This window comes from Lepidochelys kempii, chromosome 5, assembly GCF_965140265.1.
Source record: "Lepidochelys kempii isolate rLepKem1 chromosome 5, rLepKem1.hap2, whole genome shotgun sequence".
NCBI classification, from domain to species: domain Eukaryota; kingdom Metazoa; phylum Chordata; order Testudines; family Cheloniidae; genus Lepidochelys; species Lepidochelys kempii.
In genome coordinates, this window is record NC_133260.1 from 27,651,860 (window position 1) to 27,665,932 (window position 14,073).

The following is a 14,073-nucleotide window of genomic DNA, read 5'->3' on the forward strand; positions in this document are numbered from 1 at the left end:
CGTTGAAAGATGGTGCCAAATGAGGACAGAAGCACAGGGACTGCTGGGATGTGAAGCAATGCATCACAGGGCACTGGGTCTGGACCCAGAATGCCCCGCGATTCCCTCCGCCTTCCCACAACTCTTAGCGCCAGAAGAGGAAGAGGTGCTCTGTGGGATAGCTGCCCAGAATGCACCGCTCCGAATAGCATTGCAAATGCTGCAAGCGTGAACATGCTATTGCACAGGCAGCTGACAGTGTGAACACACAACAGCGGTTTCCCTTCAGCGCTCTCTGAGCGGCGCTGTAACTCCCAGCGCTGTAACTCTGCCAGTGTAGACATGCCCTTACAAGAAATCTGAAAGGTACAACAGTGCTGTAAGAGTCAGACCCAGAGAAAAAGGAGGACACAAGACAAGTGAAATCAAAAGCTATACTTAGCAGGCCAGATGAAAGGGTAAGAAGGGAGAAAGAGGCACCCAAGAAATTAAAGATTTATTTTTAGTCACCGTATCTAAACTTAAGGTGAACCTACCTAGGAGCTTTTGCAGAATTTCAGGCCAGATATAATAACAAACATTATGCAAAATGTAACTGGATAACCACTCTATTCTTAATAAATTTTGTATTACGTTAAAACAGACCCATGACTTGGGTGTTAACCTGAGACTCCTTTCTCATAACGTGTTCCAACGTTGCTATCTACAGTGGGACCATTAGCGTAAACTGACTACTAGCATTTTAACCTCTGAAGGCAAGATTTTACAGAGCATGAAGAGGACTTTCAATGGGAGCTGAATCTTACTCTTGAATCAAAAATCTCAGCCTGCGCTATCTAGACTTTTTCCATGCAAGTGGCTAAAATACAAGCACATCCATCATTGCTACATTTGCAAGAGCTGCACCAAGAGAAAAAAAAATCTAGTATAGACTGTTTGGGAATTTCATGCAGACTGTCCCAGAGAGGCGACCAGTCTTCATGCTATCACATGAGACCAGGATCCTTCAACAAAAGAGCACAGATTCCTCTCCCATAGGGCGTATCATTCCCAGAACTGCAGATGGGCAACACCTACTCATCTAGATGAAAACTGAGTTAAAAGGGCCCGAAAGTACTTTATCAGTTAAATCAGAAGTATCGTTTTCATGCCTTAAAGCTCAATATACCACATGATGGAAGCTACTATGATAGTTGAACAAGAAGTCACTAGCATTAGTTCATGATATTTTAACCTGTTTGAGCAAAACATTTTGACACCTACTGTAAAAGGCAAGTCAACAATATCATCTTAAGGTGAAGGACTCTACTATTTTATCTTTGTGAGTCTGAAAAAGTTATGCAAGCTTCTTGCTACCCTTGAATTCAGTGAGCTCAAATTCACACTTCCTTGAATTCTTGAATTGTGCAGCTATTAATTGAACAAGTACACTGACCAAGGACACAAGTCCAGGATTACTTCAGGCTATTTGAATACCCACTGCATATTTTCAGCACTTTGTTTCTATGCTATAAAGAAGTATAACCCATGCACAGAACACTGCAAACTTCTTTGGTAAATTTGTTTGAAAATATAATTAAAGTATACTAGACATAGATTTTCCCACTGTCAATCTGCATAATAAATCATTACATATATCAAACACTCACAGACATGCCAACATATGGTCTGAAATCTGAGAAATAAATTTTTGCTAATATAAGAACTCAATACAACTGTCATAAGAGCAAAGTTTTCAGAACAGAAAATTATTCACAGCAATACTGTCCACTGTGCTTTACTAAATGTATGCCTCAAAGCCCAATGTCAATGCACCTACTCAATAGTGTGTGTACAGGGTTATAGGAGAGGGAAGAGAAATAAATCTTGCATTTCTATTTTGGTAGATTCTAATACAGCCCCTATCACCACATTATCCAAGTGCCTAGTTTAGTAGATGCCATGTAGAGCCTGCCACGCAGAACCTGCCACTGGATGATCAAGGTATTAAAGGAGAACACAAGGAAGACAAGGCTATTGCAGAGAAGCAAACTGAATTCTTGACGTTAGTTTTCACTGCAAAGGATGAGAGGGACATTCCTACACCTAAGCCATCCTGGCAATTACAAGCCAGTAAGCTTAACTTCAGTACCAGGCAAACTGGTTGAAACTATAGTAAAAAAGATAATTATCAGACACACAGATGAACACAATATATTGGAGAAGACTGTACATTGATTTTGTAAAGGGTAATCGTGCTTCACCAATCTATCAAAATTCTTTGAAGGTGTCAACAGAGTAATCCAAGTGCACTTTGTCAACTGGACTTTCAGAAAGCCTTTGACAAGGTCCACACCTAAAGCTCTTGAGCAAAGTGAACAGTCATGGGATAAGAGGGAAGGTCCTCTCATGGATCAGGAACTGGTTAAAAGATAGGAAACAAAGGGCTGGAATAAATGGCCAGTTTTCACAATGGAAAGAGGTACATACAGTGTCTCACCCAGGGATCTGCACTGGGACCTGTGCTGTTCAACATAATCATAAATGATCTGAAAGAAGGGGTGAATAGTGAGGTGGCAAAATTTAAAAATGATACTAAATTACTCAAGATAGGTAAATCCAAAGCTAACTGCAAAGAGTTACAAAGGGATCTCACTAAACTAGGTGATTGGACAATAAAATGGCAGATGAAATTCAATGTTGATAAGTGCAAAGTAATACACATTGTAAAAAATAATCCCAGCTATCCATACAAAATGATGGGATCTAAATTAGTTGTTACTGTTCAGGAAAGATCTTGGAATCATTGTGGATAGTTCTCTGAAAATATCTGCTCTGTATGCAGCAGCAGACAAAAAAAGCCAAAAGAATGTTAGGAACCATTAGGGAAGAACATAAGAATGGCCCTACTGGGTCAGACCAAAGGTCCATCTAGCCCAGTATCCTGTCTTCCGACAGTGGCCAGTGCCAGGTACCCCAGAGGGAATGAACAGAACAGGTAATCATCAACTGACGCATCCCCTGTTGCTCATTCCCAGCCTCTGGCAAACAGAGGCTAGGGACACCATTCCTGCCCATCCTGGCAATAGCCATTGATGGACCTATCCTCCATTAATTTTTCTAGTTCTTTTTTGAACCCTGTAATGGTCTTGGCCTTCACAACATCCTCTGGCAAGGAGTTCCACAGGTTGACTGTGTGTTGTGTGAAGAAATACTTCCTTTTATTTGTTTTAAACCTGCTGCCTATTAATTTCATTTCATGACCCCTAGTTCTTGTGTTATGAGAAGTAGTAAACAACACTTCCTTATCTACTTCTTCTACACCAGTCATGATTTTATAGACCTCAATCATATCTCCCCTTAGCCATGTGTCATAAATATAAAGGGAAGGGTAAACCCCTTTGAAATCCCTCCTGGCCAGGGGAAAGCTCCTCTCACCTGTAAAGGGTTAAGAAGCTAAAGGTAACCTCGCTGGCACCTGACCAAAATGACCAATGAGGAGACAAGATACTTTCAAAAGCTGGGAGGAGGGAGAGAAACAAAGGGTCTGTGTCTGTCTGTAGTCGTCTTGGCCAGGGACAGAACAGGAATGGAGTCTTAGAACTTTTAGTAAGTAATCTAGCTAGGTATGTGTTAGATTATGATTTCTTTAAATGGCTGAGAAAAGAATTGTGCTGAATAGAATAACTATTTCTGTCTGTGTATCTTTTTTGTAACTTAAGGTTTTGCCTAGAGGGGTTCTCTATGTTTTTGAATCTAATTACCCTGTAAGATATCTACCATCCTGATTTTACAGGGGGGATTTCTTTATTTCTATTTACTTCTATTTTTTATTAAAAGTCTTCTTGTAAAACACTGAATGCTTTTTCATTGTTCTCAGATCCAAGGGTTTGGGTCTGTGGTCACCTATGCAAATTGGTGAGGCTTTTTATCCAACATTTCCCAGGAAAGGGGGGGTGCAAGTGTTGGGAGGATTGTTCATTGTTCTTAAGATCCAAGGGTCTGGGTCTGTAGTCACCTAGGCAAATTGGTGAGGCTTTTTACCAAACCTTGTCCAGGAAGTGGGGTGCAAGGTTTTGGGAAGTATTTTGGGGGGAAGGACGCGTCCAAACAGCTCTTCCCCAGTAACCAGTATTAGTTTGGTGGTGGTAGCGGCCAGTCCAAGGATAACGGGGATAATATTTTGTACCTTGGGGAAGTTTTGACCTAAGCTGGTAAAGATAAGCTTAGGAGGGTTTTCATGCAGGTCCCCACATCTGTACCCTAGAGTTCAGAGTGGGGGAGGAACCGTGACACCATGTCTTTTCCAAGCTGAAAAGTCGCAGTTTTATTAATCTCCCCTCATATGGCAGCCATACCCCTAATCATTTTTGTTGCCCTTTTCAGAACCTTTTCCAGTTCCAATATATCTTTTTTGAGATGGGGCGACCACATCTGCACACAGTATTCAAGATGTGGGCGTACCATGGATTTATACAGAGGCAACATGATATTTTCTGTCCCATTATCTATCCCTTTCTTAATTATTCCCAGCATTCCGTTCGTTTTTTGACTGCCACTGCACATTGAGTGGATGTTTTCAGAGAACTATCCACAATGACTCCAAGATCTCTTTTTTGAGTGGTAACAGCTAATTTAGACCCCATCATTTTATATGTATAGTTGGGATTATGCTTTCCAATGTGCACCACTTTGCATTTATCAACCTTAAATTTCATCTGCCATTTTGTTGCCCAATCACGCAGTTTTGAGAGATCCTTTTGTAGCTCTTTGCAGTCTGCCTGGGTCTTAACTATATTTAGTAATTTTGCATCATCTGCAAATTTTGCCACCTCACCTGTTTACTCCCTTTTCCAGATCATTTATGAATATGTTGAACAGGACTGGTCCCAGAACAAACCCCTGGTGGACACCACTATTTATCTATCTCCCTTCTGAAAACTGACCATTTATAGCTACCCTTTGTTTCCTATCTTTTAACCAGTTACCAATCCATGAGAGCATCTTTCCTCTTATCCCGTGACAGCTTACTTTGCATAAGAGCCTTTGGTGAGGGACCCTGTCAAAGGCTTTCTGAAAATCTAAGTAATCTACATCCACTGGATCCCCTTGATCTACATGCTTGTTGACCCCCACAAAGAATTCTAGTAGATTAGTGAGGCATGATTTCCCTTTACTAAAACGATGCTGACTCTTCCTCAACAAATTATGTTCATCTAGATGTCTGACAATATTGTTCTTTATTATAGTTTCAACCAATTTGCCTGGTACTGAAGTCAGTCTTACAGGCCTAAAATTGCCGGGATCACCTCTGGAGCCCTTTTTAAAAATTGGCGTCACATTAGCTATCCTCCAGTCATCTGGTACAGAAGCTGATTTAAATGACAGGTTACAGAATACAGTTAGTAGTTCTGCAATTTCACATTTGAATTCCTTCAGAACTCTTGGGTGAATACCATCTGGTCCTGGTTACTTGTTGCTGTTTAATTTATTAATTTGTTCCCAAACCTCCTCTAATGAGATATCAGTTTGGGACAGTTCCTCAGATCTGTCACCTAAAAAGAATGGCTCAGGTTTGGGAATCTCCCTCACATCCTCAGCCATGAAGACCGATGCAAAGAATTCATTTAGTTTCTCCGTAATGGCCTTATCGTCCTTGAGTGCTCCTTTAACACTTCGATCGTCCAGTGGCCACACGGGTTGTTTAGTGGGCTTCCTGCTTCAGATGTACTTAAAAAAATATTTGCTATTACTTTTTGAGTCTTTGGCTAACTATCCCTCAAATTCTTTTTTGGCCTTCCTAATTATATTTTTACGCGTCATTTGCTAGTGTTTATGCTCCTTTCTATTTTCCTCACTAGAATTTAAACTTCCACTTTTTAAAGGATGCCTTTTTGCCTCTAACTGCTTCTTTTACTTAGTTGTTTAGCCACGGTGGTTCTTTTTTGGTTCTCTTACTATGTTTTTTAATTTGCAGTATACATTTAAGTTGAGACTCTATTATGGTGTCTTTAAAAAGTTTCCTGTCAGCTTGCAGAGATTTCACTTTTGGCACCGTACGCTTTAACTTCTGTTTAACTAACTTTCTCATTTTTGTGTAGTTCCCCTTTCTGAAATTAAATGCTACAGTGTTGGGCTGCTGTGGTGTTTTTCCTGCCACAGGGGTATTAAATTTAATTATATTATGGTCACTATTACCAAGCAGTCCAGCTATATCACCTCTTGGACCAGATCCTGTGCTCCACTTAGGACTAAATCAAGAATTGCCTCTCCTCTGGTGGGTTCCAGGACCAGCTCCTCCAAGAAGCAGTCATTTAAGGTGTCAAGAAACTTTATCTCTGCATCCCGTCCTGAGGTGACATGTACCCAGTCAATTTAGGGATAATTGAAATCCCCTATTATTATTATTATTGAGTTTTTTATTTTAATAGCCTCTCTAATCAGCCTGAGCATTTCACAATCACTATCACCATCACTGTTCCCTCTAAGCTGTGTGCGTGCGCACGTACACAGATCCTAAACCCAGCGCACACGGCCAAATACCACATGCACAAAATTTTGCACAGAAGCACAACAATTTGCATAGAAGAAATTTTTAGCGCACACAGCCTGTCAAACATTTGCACAGGAGAAATTTTTGGCGCACATGGTCTGACAAAAATTAGAGGGAACACTGATCACCATCCTGGTCAGGTGGTCGGTAATATATCCCTACTGCTATACTCCTATTATTAGAGCACAGAATTTCTAGCCAGAGAGATTCTATGGGACAGTTTGATTCATTTATGATTTTTACTTCATTTGATTGCATGCTTTCTTTCACATATAATGCCACTCCCCCACCAGCACGACCTTCCAATATATTTTGTACTCTTTTATATTTTGTATATTTTGAAAGAGAAAGACAATAAAGATAGAACATATAATAATGCCTCTATATAAATCAACAGTATGCCCACACCTTGACTACTATGTGCAGTTGTGGTCACCTCCTTCCACAAACAGTACATTAGAATTGGAAAAGACACAGAGAAGGGCAACAAAGTGATTGGGGTATGGAACAGCTTCCATACGAGGAGAGAATAAAAACTGGGGACGTTAATCTTAGGAAAGAGACAACTAATGGGGGATATGATCAAGGTCTATAAAATCACGTGGAGGAAATGAATAGGGAATTTACCCCTTCACATAACACAAGAACCAGAGTCACCCAATGAAATTAATTGACAGAAGGTTTAAAAACAAGCATAAGGAAATACTTCATCACAGAACTCTGAGTCAATCTGTGGAGCTCATTGCCATAGGATATTGGGAAAGCAAAAAGCATAAGCAGGTTAAAAAACCATATATAAGGTTATAGAGAATAGGTCCATCAATGGCTATTAGACAAGATGGTAAGGGCAGTAACCCTACGCTCTGAGTGTCCCTAAACATCCAACTGCCAGAATCTGGGAGTGGATGACAGTGGATAGATCATTCAATAATTGCCCTCTTCTGTTCGTTCCCTCTGAAGCAAGTGGCACCAGCCACTGCCAGAATATAGGATACTGGGGTAGAGGGACCATTGGTCTGACCAAGTGTGGCCACTTAAATTAGCCTAGATCAAAAAAGGCTGGTTGAATATAAAAATCTTATTTAATGAAATACTCTCAATTTTTCTTGTAGTGTTTATAAGCAAAAATATCAAACTATTTTGTACTTCATGGCCTTTGCTCTTCTTGCCAAAACAAAACAGCTTATTTAGTTTTATGATGGGATAACAGCAGCATGTTGCAATTCCAGCTACTTATCTAATACAAAGGATAATGATCTGAAATTGGAATCATACACTAAAGAACCTACAACTTTTAATACTGTGAAGTTTTTCCAATAAAGCATGTAACTTAACTGCTTAAAAGGAGAACACTTGAATATCAAAAAGCAGCACATTTGCTAAAATAAGCCTTCCGAAACGCAAAGTGAAAAACTGATCAGTGATGCTTCCATAATTAAATATCAGACTATCAGAGAATTTGATTTTCTACGGTGCCATAGACAGAAGTGCCTCACATGGAGATGCACAATCTTTATATTATAGTAATAAAATAATAAATTATCAAGACATAACTTTTCTATACATATTTTCCTTCATTAACTCATCTTTGAATCTGGAGCTTGAGCCTCCCCCAGTGTCCCCAACTACCAGCAGTCATCTGGAATCGTCACACTTCTCTGGTTCCCACAGAATGACTATTTCCAAATCTCTGAACAAGACTAACATTGGCTACTGAGTAATGAAGCAGTAAACAAAGAAATTAAGCATATCAACTATGTCTCATGACTCCCAGACTAATCTCCAATGGAAAAAGGTGCGTCTGTGACGATAATTTTACAGTTCAGTCCAGAGTGGGGGAGGAGTTATCAGAGAACAGAAACTAGTAGGTAAGAAGTCTTTCTCCCTCGTAAATCAGCTGCTAGCCCAGTACTGAGGAAATAGTGTATTAAGTTATGAGAGCTACTAATAAATGACAGGAAAGAAGCCCCAAGCTGAACAGACATAGCAAACTTGGAATTATTCCTTTAGAAAAAACATAAAACAAACCCACAACCTTGGATTTCACACAAAAACCTCCACTTAAGAGAATCCTCCTCCTAAAGGAAGCATTAGAAGAGAAAAGCAAATCCAATTTGCAACTTGTAGTGGACATGTGAAGTAAAGTCCAGCTTGCGCCTATGCAGACTGCTTCTTCCACCAATAATACTAAGGCTCGAGTGCGCCAGGAGAAGGCTGCTGTACCTACAGTGAGCGAAGTCTAGAGCAAATCACCCTTTTCGGTGTAAGGGTCTCAGATTAAATGCCATATAGCAACACTAGTCTTATAGGTTTCAGAGTAACAGCCATGTTAGTCTGTATTCGCAAGAAAAGAAGTACTTGTAGCACCTTAGAGACTAACCAATTTATTTGAGCATAAGCTTTCGTGAGCTACAGCTCACTTCATCGGGTGCATACTGTGGAAAGTGTAGAAGATCTTTTTATACACACAAAGCATGAAAAAATACCTCCCCCCACCCCACCAGCAGGAGAGTGGGGTGGGGGGAGGTATTTTTTCATGCTTTGTGTGTACGAAAAGATCTACACTTTCCACAGTATGCACCCGATGAAGTGAGCTGTAGCTCACAAAAGCTTATACTCAAATAAATTGGTTAGTCTCTAAGGTGCCACAAGTACTCCTTTTCTTTTTACTAGTCTTATAGTGCTCCCATCTCAAACTTCTTGGATGAGCTGAGGGCCTATGAATACCCCCTTGTTTTTCTAAGTTTTTTTTCTTTTGACTATTCAAAAAAAGTTTAATTTTAGAACAATAAAGATACCCATACCTAGATTCCAAAAACCATGTCTAGTATTAAAAATTACCAAATCAAATACAGATCTCAGTATGCTCACTACTTCTTCCAATCACCAGCTTTATGACATAACCATGGCCTGCAATATAGTTTGTTTCTCTTTCCTCCTGCCGGCAATAAAAAAATTTCATATTAGAAAGTCAGGTGTTGGTCACCTTTGAAGACCCTATGGCCAACTAGAGAACTGGCAGGTTTATGACAGACTCCAGAAATTAAACCTGATAAGAGAGGGGATGTGATTATTATTCACAGTGATTTAAGCAATGGTGTTTGTTTAACTTAAATGAGGACTCAGGAAGTTTCCAGTACGCAACTGTGTCACCTGTGACGTGACCCCACAAAACACAAGACAAGAGCCGACATTCTGAATATTTAAATTTAAAGAACAAAACAATCTAATTTAAACTTTTCTGGACTTCTTTATTCATTGTATGGCGGCCAAAATAACCCATCAATAAATTACTTGAAATGAAAAAATGTGTTTGACAATTATAAAACAAAACCCGCTTTTTTTGCCTCTGATATTGTAATCAATGGGGCTACTCATAGTAGTAAAGTTAAGCAATTGCCTAGTGTTTGCAATACTAGGGTCTTAGCTCTGATGAAGGCTAAGTTCACATTTCTGGAATCATCGTATGTATTTCTGTATTTAACTTGCTCACAGGCAAAACTAGCAGAATTAATATTTATACTTTGTATTGCAGTGGGAGCCTCATTGTGCACGGTGCTGTACAAAGGGATAGTAAGAAAGAACATGCTCCAAATCACTTAAAACATTCTATTTTTAAATTATACATGATAAATTCCTGTTTTTTTCTTTCACTCTGTTCTTTTAAATTAACAGCAGAGTGGATAAAAATTGATTTTTTAAATAAATCAATTTTTTGTATTTAATTTAAATATATTTTTCTTTTAAAAATAAACTACTTGAAATTAAATTTGAAATTAGGACAACCTTTAAAGCCTAAATTTAGTATAATCTATTAAAAGAATCTGAATTAAAAAGTAATATTCGAACAGTACATGTTTTCTACTGCCATTTTTAAGTCAGACCACTAACCTGGAGGAAGTCACCGGCTGGGCATCTGGAATCAGAATTTGTTGAAGTGCAAGAACAGCTTTTGATCGCAGAAGCCTCCTATGCAGATGCAGAGAGAATATTTTCTTCATTTCCATTTATTCAACTACTTCAGTTCAGTGATTAGTTTATTCAAAGTTGAGAAATTGATTAGCAGTTGAATAAGAAGCAGGAAAACTTGCTGTCCACTTCCCATTCTAAAGATGGGAAGTAGTACAGAGAGGAAGAGAGCTACTAGTTCTAAAAACATAAAGGACACGGTGATTATAAATAATACTTTCTTTATTTAATAAACCAATTTTAAATGAAAAACATGTTTTGATAAAACATGAGAAAAAATACACATCTAACACATCAGGCAGTGTTATTTAACTAAATTTTAAAATGCTGGTTTTGCGCATTTTAATTGAATTCTAATTTTCATTAAATAATCATTTATATCAAGGTTTCCTGCTTGCCAATTTAAATCATGATTAAGATCAGTGATTTAAGTCAGTTCACTCAGAATAGTAAACCTCATTCCTTGACCAACCCTGCCCTTCCCCCCCACACACAGAGAGTGAGTGTCAGTCACTTCGCAATGTTGTGGGAGAAAAAAGTCCACAGTGGGTGATGACAATAGTGTACTGTGAGGTATCCATGTCTAGTTACATAGTCCATAATCACCCGAACAGAATGGTTGTCTAGTTAGATTAATTTACAGATGTTAAAAGAAACTGACACACTGTAGGCAGGTGTCAAGAGCTGAAATACTACATGTCATGTAAGGTTTTAAGACACAGGAAATACTAATACAAAAGTAATTCATCAGAAAGTATGGATCTGTAGTTTCAGGACTATCTTGTTCCTTGGATTACTAAGAAATCAATTTAATTCTCGTGAACTACTGTCATTCCTTAAAAATGTCTTAGACATTCCAAGCTAAATAGATATTGCATAACCACTACCCGCTATTCTGTGTATTATTTATTTAATATAAAACCCCTAGGTCTATTTATACAATATTCATACACAATTGTTTGATTCTTTTAAGATACACTAAACTCAATCCAGACAGCACACATTTATTTTAAACAAAGTATTTATTATAAGTAAGGCTATGATTTAGTCATGGTACTTTTAGTAAAAGTCATGGGCAGGTCACGGACAATAAACAAAAAGTCACGGCCCATGACCTGTCCATGACTTTTACTATATAAATACCCCTGACTTCGGTGCTCTGGGGTGGGAGACATCCTGTGGACAGTGGAGGGCGTTCTGGCTGCTGCTCTGCTCGGGAGGGGAGAGGCCACCTGGGGTCCCACTGCTGCTGCTTCTCCCGGACCATTGCTCTGGGGCAGTGCCTGGCACCAGCTGCCTGGGGCCAACCAGTCAGTCGAACCAGCCACTGCAGAAGTCCCAGAGGTCCCGGAATCCATGACTTCCGTGACCGCCATGAAAGACTTGCAGCCTTAATTATAAGCCCATCTCTATAGAGATTTTTTTTCTTCATTGTGTATTTCGCAGAATTCAGCCAGAGATATAGTGACACTCCAGTCACAAGGCCAAGGTTTCTCTTATCTCACTTTTCTAAGTTCGGACATACGTAACACAATTAGCTTGAATGTCATGGTGTAACACTTTAACAAGTCACAATTGACTTTGTGTATGAAATGTTCTCATTCAGCAAAAATGTTCTCGATAGCTCACCAGAAAGCAAGAGTCATAAAACCTACTTAACATTTAAAACCCAATAACCCTGAAAGCCTTTGGAGAGTATTTTTTCAGTTCTATAACCTTACATATTGAAGATCTTCCCCTAGGATCCCTGCAGTCATTACACATGCAAAATTTATTTCAATTATTACATGAATACATAAGACTGCTGATATGTATGTTATATTGCCACCACATGCTGTACATCGGTGGTTCTCAAACTAGGGCCGCCGCTTGTTCAGGGAAAGCCCCTGGTGGGCCAGGCCAGTTTGTTTACCTGTCGCGTCTGCAGGTTCAGCCGATTGTGGCTCCCACTGACTGCGGTTCGCTGCTCCAGGCCAATGGGGGCTGCGGGAAAGGCGGCCAGCACATCCCTCGGCCCGCACTGCTTCCCACAGCCCCATTGGCCTGGAGCGGCGAACCGTGGGCAGTGGGAACCGCGATTGGCCGAACCTGCAGACGCGGCAGGTAAACAAACTGGCCCGGCCCACCAGTGGCTTTCCCTGAACAAGCAGCGGCCCTAGTTTGAGAACCACTGCTGTACATCATACTATCAGCAAACCAGGTTCTCAAACCTTCTCACTAGATTCACTGTACAATAGATGTTTAGAGAACAATGGGGACATAAACATAAATTGTTTTACTTACAAACATTTGCTCTTTGAACTTGAGGGATGTGGATTTCCCAACCCTCAACTTTTCCCCTAGTACCTGACACAGGACATTAAATATACTTTGTTTTCAAGTAACTCTGATTTATTTTTTAAATTTAGCAACCAACAAGAAAAAACCACGACTGTACCTTTGGGGCTTCCAAAATAGTAAGAATGTATTTAAAAAAAAAAAAATCACGAGAAGGCTTTCCATACCCTGTATTTTGTACTGCAAACTCAACTTCAAAGGAAATTAATTAGCATTGCCAGTAATTGGATCTAGTTTACAGCTAGCAGGAAACCACTATAAATGGTTTTCAAACAGAATAATGAAAGCTTATGTTCAAATAAATTTGTTAGTCTCTAAGGTGCCACAAGTACTCCATTTCTTTTTGCGAATACAGACTAACACGGCTGCTACTCTGAAACCAAAGATTATATGTGCCAGTTATTGAAAAGATGAAAGTGTCTAAAGAGCCTTTGCATGCTATTCTGCAGTTATGCTACAGCTGATCTTATATAAATATTGTAAGTAACCCCCACCCCACACACACACACACACACACAGAGTCATGCACCCTGGTCCCAATCTTGCAAATATAAGCATGTGAGTAACTTTGCTCAGATTAAGAAATACATGCTTACAAGTTTTTGCATTGTAGACCAGGGCTGATTTTCCATACTCCTATGATGGAAGGCTCACACCTAAATTCTATCAAGGCAAGATTGGGAGCTAAAGCATTAAGAGCAACATTTAAAACCTGTAAAAGTGTGTGGGGTTGTTTATATGTGGCAGTTCTTGTCGAAACGTTGGTCCTATTAGAGAGACAAGGTGAATGAGGTAATATCTCTTATCAGATCAACTTCTGTTGGTAAGAGACACCAGCTTACAAACAAAACACTACAAACACACACATGTGTATAAGTATGCATAAAAGGGGAAGGTGACATTTTGTTTCATAAAACCACTGAGAAGCTGATCCTGCAAACACTTTACAGAATACCATGATTACACCCCATTATGTTCAAGAGACCACTTGCAGCAGTAAGTTTTACACTGTAAGTATTTGCAGGATATATCCCTAATATAGCACGAAATATTGAATAACCTCAATAAACATTAAACCAAGGGTAAGCAACAAAACCCCCAAACCTTATTTTTTGTATAAACTCAGCAGTAAAGTTTTCTATGTGGGTACTTCCACAGTGTGTACTAACAATGAAAGAGAACAACAAAAGAAAGAAATTGTTGTTTCCACAGAATTCAGAGAACAAAGCAGCACACACTAACATTAATATAGTACA

The 14,073-nt window shown here is 39.3% G+C and overlaps 1 protein-coding gene across 6 annotated transcripts in view; it reads right to left on the minus strand.

The window, feature by feature from the left end:
* Window positions 1-14,073, minus strand: part of LIFR (LIF receptor subunit alpha) — an 87,355-nt gene that overhangs the window by 62,355 nt on the left and 10,927 nt on the right. For 2 of the 6 annotated variants that reach the window (XM_073343808.1, XM_073343805.1), the window contains exon 2: window positions 10,403-10,480. The exons of the other annotated variants lie outside the window; for them this stretch is intronic. The gene's annotated coding sequence lies outside the window, so the exon portion shown is untranslated. The remainder of the gene's footprint in view (window positions 1-10,402; window positions 10,481-14,073) is intronic. 6 annotated transcript variants of the gene reach the window in all.